This window comes from Sparus aurata, chromosome 24 (genome assembly GCF_900880675.1).
Source record: "Sparus aurata chromosome 24, fSpaAur1.1, whole genome shotgun sequence".
Taxonomy (NCBI): Eukaryota; Metazoa; Chordata; class Actinopteri; order Spariformes; family Sparidae; genus Sparus; species Sparus aurata.
Genome location: NC_044210.1, coordinates 20,594,967 through 20,601,855, shown reverse-complemented (window position 1 = coordinate 20,601,855; position 6,889 = coordinate 20,594,967). Strand labels below are relative to the sequence as shown.

The 6,889-nt window shown below is 40.0% G+C and overlaps 1 long non-coding RNA gene across 1 annotated transcript; it reads left to right on the top strand.

Annotated features, from left to right (window-relative positions):
* The first annotated feature begins 1,475 nt into the window (after positions 1 to 1,475).
* LOC115576715 (uncharacterized) lies at positions 1,476 to 4,483 on the top strand. The gene is made up of 3 exons (XR_003982923.1): positions 1,476 to 2,712; positions 3,065 to 3,124; positions 4,088 to 4,483. It is a non-coding gene; the product is annotated as an uncharacterized LOC115576715 (long non-coding RNA).
* Positions 4,484 to 6,889: the final 2,406 nt, after the last annotated feature.

The window sequence follows — 6,889 nt, the reverse complement described above, 5'->3', positions numbered from 1 at the left end:
TGTCCTGCTGCGAGCGCACAACTTCTTTCAGTGGTGACTGACTGTATATAAAGTAAACAGGCTATAGCCTAATAAATGACCTCCTGACGCGAGTCGGATCATCAGCTGAGCAGCGTATCCCCTCAGCTGAACATCTGTAGGCGGAGACGCTCAGAGAGAAAGTAAACAGCAGCGGATCAGCGCGATCTCTCCCTCCGTACAAATGTTCTGATCCAGCTCCACTGGACTTTCAAAGTAAAGGTGACGCCAGCTGTAAATGAGTTAAATAGTGAAACAGTTGATTTTATGATTAAACTCTGAACAGAACCTGGTCATACAGGGAAGCCTGGCTTCTGTCTGTATGAAGTGTTTTTGTATTTCCAGCCCAGGAACATCTTGTGCGCCGCCGACACTGTTGCTGCTGAGTCTGACTGCCGCCGTACGGTTTGTCGGTTGAGTCGAATGGCACATGACCAGAAAGAGCCAATCACAAGCGTCAGTTTTGGAAGGAGGATGTTGATATGAAAAAAACTAAAAACAAACATGAATCCAGGGGGGCGAAAAACTATTTGATAAATCTGAGCTTTTGCTGCGATTTTTCAAATGTAACTTAAGTTGTAATCATTGAAATTTCCAAAAGCAACTGTAATCTAATTACATATTTTCTCCCAGTAATGTAACGGATTACAATTACGTAAATGTTGTAATTAAATTACGTAACGTCGTTACATGTAATTCGTTACTCCCCAACACTGCTGACACATGTGCTTGTTTGAAATTAATGATCTCATCCTTTGACTGATTACTCTTGATAATATAGGTGACAACATCAGGAATAAACCTTCAGAGAATATTGGACCAAACTAATTCAATAAAGTGAAATGAAGAGTTGAAGACTGGTTCTATTGGGCAGCTTTCTAAAGTGACAAGATACATTTAAGTGAAGAAGAACGAAGCTGAAAATAAACATCAGGTTTCAAAAAACATCTTTCTCCACAGTTAAAACATGAATCAGTCACATATTAATGTTATTAACAGCTCACCTCTTTACAGCACGAGCTGGTTGTTCTTTAAAATTAATGTGACGATCATTTGACCGGTTACTCTTGAAGGACACACAGCTGGGCTCAGGTCCAGGTCCAGGTCCAGGTCCATGTCCAGGGGTTTTAGAGGGAGGGACTTGGATCAGTCCACTAGATGACGTCATGACGCTGTGGTGGAGTCAACACACACGTTTCTCTGATATCTTTTAATCTGAAAGAGTCAATCTGGTCATCTGTTGTTTATTTAAAACATTTATCTGCAAAGTCAAAATGAGAATCTCTTCCTCTGAGAAGTAATCAGGAGCAGAAGTACTCAAGTAACGTAACGGGCACTTTAAGTACTGACACTGAGAGCCGACGTGTTCCTGCTGACTGCTGCTCAGTGATGAAGTTATATTTGTATTCATTAAATAAAGCTTCAGACTCCTGGATGTCCTCTTACTGCCTCCTCATCAGTCCTGGACTGTAAATACAACCACAGATTATTCACCGACACCAACAGCTGCTCTGCAGCCGCGTTTAGTGCGTCACACAGCGGGAGAGCGGCGGCTCGTCTCGGCCTCCTCCACAGGCTCATTCAGGAAGACACAAAATGGCGGATGTGTGTCCGGACGCTCCGAGTTTAAACTCGTGAGTTTGGAGAAATAAACAACCGAGCTTCAGTTTTTGTGCTGTTTCCGGTGTAACAATGAAAAGTAGAGCTTGTGTTAGCGAGTCGAACATGTCAGATTCATTACATTACCTTCAGCTGGAGGTTCAGACGGAGAAAACTATCTGCGACACACCTGTCAGAGAAAGTGAAAGTAAACTGTGAGGAGGAAACAGCCAGAGAGGCGTGTGACTGACTGGGAGTCTTCCTGTTAGACTGAGGGGGCTGCAGCACGACCCACAACCAGCTAACACATGCCGAATTTACAAGAAGGCCCAAATAATGAAGAATCAGTCACAAACAGCGTTTCAGGAGGTTAGAAAGTGTCTCCTGACTCAAAAACTCACTAAATGGAGACATTTCATAAGAGAGTCTGGGGGCTGTCTCTCCCTCTTCACACTGTTAGTGACGTCACCACAGAGGACTTCTGGGTATTGGAGTTGTTGGTCGTTGATCTGTGAGTGTCCTGTGAGACAAAGAGAAGACACTGAGCTGAAACAAGGCGTTTCTTCTTCCACAGCCAAACTGTTACTGATGTGAAATAATGCTGAATATTCAGTGTGGAAGTAAAGAAAAGTAAAGATCTCATCACAAGTCTTGGCACAATGTTTTCACAGCTGATGTGGACACGATTCATTATTAAATATGCCACATGTTCAGTGAATATCCTTGAATATATTTGTCTGTGTGATTTAGCTGCTGTGATAAAAAACAAATGTGTTTTTATCACATTGGAACAGAAAACCCTCAGACTATACAACCTGTGATGATGCTCACCTGGTTTCCACCTGTTTACAAAGAAGCACCAGATGGAAGCAGAATTTAAGATGGAAGCTGAAATGATGTTTTCATGCTTGTAAGTGCTTGTTGCACTGCAGCCTTCAGACTGCACCAGCAGCAGCAAACTGGCTGCTTGTCACCTGATGAGTCATTGTCAGTGATGTGGAGCACCTGTGAAGACATGGAGGTTCTCAGTCATTCAGACAAACACACCTCAGAGAGAAGACGCTCCAAGTTCACTCACAGGTTCAGTCCAAAGATGTCGGTGAAATGTTTTATTTACTTTCATGGTGTTTGAAATGCTGCTTAATATGTTCCAGTTTGTTTAACTGTTGTGTAGCATTGACTTCATTAAATTTGGCTTAAATGGGTTTGTGCAGACATAATATTTCCTTTTGAGTTTGAAAAATTAAAAGTTTAAGATACAAAAGGATTGTACAAAGTCAAATGTTCAAACTTTACTAAGGGATTTGCAAAATGCATGAAATTAGATTTTTCTTTATTCCATTTAAAATGCTTAAGTGGTTAAGTCATTTAAAATGTTTAATGAAATGTTTAAATTCATTATAAATGTTTAATTAAAAAGGTAACTTTTGTTTCTCTGTCTTTTAAGGTTTACAACCTAATTTGCTGAACAGACCAATCAACTGACAAAGCCAAAAGAAAAATAAAAGTGAGTCTGAAATTTGAGTTGTCCTTGTGTCCTTTGGAAGTTGAACAAGAGGAGGACTTGACATTAATTGTTTGCTATTTCTCCTGGACACATATTCAGAAATCCATTTGATGACTAATTGTAGTAAAAATACTCAGTTATTTTCCACCAGCGCGCTGACAGACAACATGATGATGATACGAGCAGAAATGTATATTCAGCTACTTTAGCAGAGGAGAAACATTTCAGTGATCATGTGTCGTGTTTTCAATCATCTGATCTGATCTCGTGTGCTGATCCAATAACAAATCAATACATTCATACGTGTTGTAGAAACAGGTTTGCTTGAGTTCTTCTGTTGTACTGACTAACTGTGAGGCAGCTCTTTATTTACTGCAGCAAAGGATTGTGGGTATTTCTACCACTCTTTATTCTAAACAAACAGATGTGGGCCTGAATAAGTTTGTCCCTTTTTTATTCTTGTGGACATCAGGTTTAAAATCAGCTGAACTACCCAGGGATTGAACCCACAACCTCCAGACTTCACAGCATCACTTCACCATCCTGAGCTGATGAATCAGTCTTAAATCAATCACTTTCTTTGAGCATTTCACTTCTTTTGACCACAAAATAATCGTGTGAAAACCTCGAGGATTTGAACTCACAACTTTAAACAGTGGACGCGACGTCATCAGAGACTCGTCCTTCCTTTCTTACTGGTTCTGACTGCAGCCAGAGTTCTGATTGGTCCAGCGGGCTGACTCGACTGCAGTCCTCCAGTAAGACACCTGCTCCCCTCTAATGATTCAATCAAAGTCTTTTTCAGCAGAAAGGATCACTGATGCTCTTCTCCCTCTCAGTCCCCTCCCCCGGACAGCTGCAGAACAGGGTCCAGAGCGTGGGGAACTCTTATATAGCAGCCGGTGTGGGTCGGTTCCATCCTGAGTCACTAAACTTTGAGCGATCTCTTGTTGTTGTCCTCAGTTTACCGACTCCTCCAAAGAGCTTGTCCCCCCTCAGTGCTCTCGGTGACAGCACCTGGAGAGACGGCTGCTCCTGACGAGACCCGGGTGCAGCAGTGCAGTGGCTGCCCCGCTGGCTGGGGTCACTCACTACACCTCAACGTGGAACAAAAGGGGGGGATGACCAAAAAGTAAACTGTTAACTCCACCTTAAATCTGAGATCCTGCATAGAGTAGCGTAGAGTATAAATAGAGTTTCTTCGGGGAAGGCGGGTTGTCGTTTAGTTTTTTCTTTCTGGATTTGAGTGAGTTTGTCTGTGCCAAGGGGGAGTCGCTCCCTGTTGCTCTTGTGCAATAGAACCACTGTCTTTAGGCGACCAGTAATACTAACCTGCTGAAGAGGGCTGCCAGCGTTTATGATGCGCGTCTTCACAATACTGTATTTATTTATTTTTTATATTTATTATTTTGAATAAAACGTTTTTTTTTTTTTTACTAATCAGGTGTTTTTTTTCCCTTCTGGCAACAAGCGTTAACGATGCTGCTAAAAAAAAATCATGTAATCAGTCCCTGTTCGATTTTTGGGCACATTTGGTCTAATTTGTACAAGACGTTAAAGTATTAGTGTACACTTAGTGTGCACATCTTAACTTTCAAGTGTGCATACATTATAAATATGTATGTTGATGCAATATTACTGAATTTAAATGTGAATTTAGACTAAAAGGAAAATGTTTGAATGTGTTTACAAAATTGTCTCACCACAGACTTTTCTGCATATTAACACTTTAAAATTGACCTAAAAAGGGATCTGTTCTTGTTGCACTTTGTAGAAACTTACTGATATTTTCACGTTCTGTTTACTGATGTTTGCACTGCTTTTACTTTGTATCTTCTGGATTTAAGGTGGAAAAAAACTGTTAATTAAGTGGTTTGGGGGGGAGATTTCACAGTTGTACATAATGTAGCACCGTCTGTTTGTAATATTTGTGTTTTTTCACATTTCACAAAATCCCAACACCTTTGTTACTGTGATGGACTGAATGAGTGGAACATTTTAATAAAACACACTGAATTAAAGATGACTTCCTCACTGCTTTATGTTGAAACTGGATTTATATAATCTCATCAGTATGCAACAAGAGAGGCTGGTTGTTGACGCGTTTCAGTGTTGCCATCTAGTGGTAGAATTTCAGACATCACTGTGGGTTTAATACAAATGACTACAAAGTATTCCCCCAGAAAGACCGCATGAATAATACATAACTTAAACCTGAACCCAGTGATGTGATTTGAATTATGTGAAAAATCGAAGACAAAAGAAGACTTTTTCAAAATGAAATAAATATATTTGCATAAATATATTATGAAAAATTACCACAAAAAAATCAATAAATAAAATGTGATAACATTATTAGAAACAACAACAACAACAACAACAACCGGAATGCACTCAAGGCCAAGGTATGTTTTGTAGACTTTATCACAAAAGTGAAAATAATTTCAAAAAATCCTGGATACGTCACTTTTTCCAGATCCACACCAAAAGTTTACTGGTTCTAATTGTGGCCAAAACTCGTCCTCCAGCCAAGTTTCATGTAAATCTGTTTAACAGCTTTTGTGTAATCTTGGTGACAAACCAACAAAACAAAAAACACAGAAGCTCTGATGCTTGTTTCACTCCTGCAAAGACTTTTTGGACAACAAATAATTATTTGGCTGTGACATCAGAATTTAATGTGGAGTTTATGAACAAAAGTATACAAATGTAGTATCACAAAGGTTTCTTGAACGAGGATCATGAACTATCACAGTGTGAACAGTGAAGTGTGGAGGTCGAGCTTCAGCTGCTGAAGGTTTCACCAGACTGATTTATGTGAGGACGTGTTTGGGCTGCGAGCAAAGAACCACTAGAAGCAGAATTTAAGGTCGACGGCTGAAACGATGTTTTCATGCTTGTAAATGTTTGTTACACTGCTGCCTTCAGACTGGGAGGTTGTGGGATTGATCCTCTGACAATCTTTATGTTGTGAAAACCAAATTATTGCTCTCCTGCACATTTATTGGTGTTATATATACTGTGAAGTGAGTTTATTGTGTAGCGAAATAGCTGAGTAAGATGAGATGCTGCTGCTCTTCTTCTGAGGTTCAGGGATCAAATCCCAGCTGGTCCATCAGGGTGTTTTGAGCTTTATAGCATTTTTTGGGCCTTTTGAGACGACAAATCAGCAAAATCCTCAGCTTCACCAGGGATTGAACTCACAACCTCAGAATTTTTTCTCAGTCTTCTTACTCACTGAGCTATTTGCTCTGAGAAAATTAACATTCATTAGGGCTTTTCACTTCTTCTTGTTGATAACAGACACCAAAGTCAAAGGTTTGAGCAAGGATCAAACCCACATCATAAAAAACTGTGAGGAATTCCCAAATATCCTGAACTACTTGATCAGTGAGCCTTCTAATGTGTTTCTTGGAGGTTTGGGTCTTTTTCTCTGTGTTCAGCTTCAAAATTAAGAATCTCACATCCTCAGCACTTCAGATCCGATGCTCACCTGTTTCTAAAGGGGTTCCACCTTTCAGAAACAGGTGAGCATCATCAAAGATTGTATAGTCTCAGGGTTGTCTTTTGGGTGAAAGTCAACCCTGAGACTATACAATCTTTGATGATGCTCACCTGTTTCTGAAAGGTAAAAACAGCAGCATTCAAAACTGACTGTGTGTTTATTGTGTTTGTGTTGTTGATCCTGGAGAAATGTAATCTAATTTTTATTGCACTATTTTTGTTGGTACAACTACATGACAATACAATTTTGGGTTCAATCAG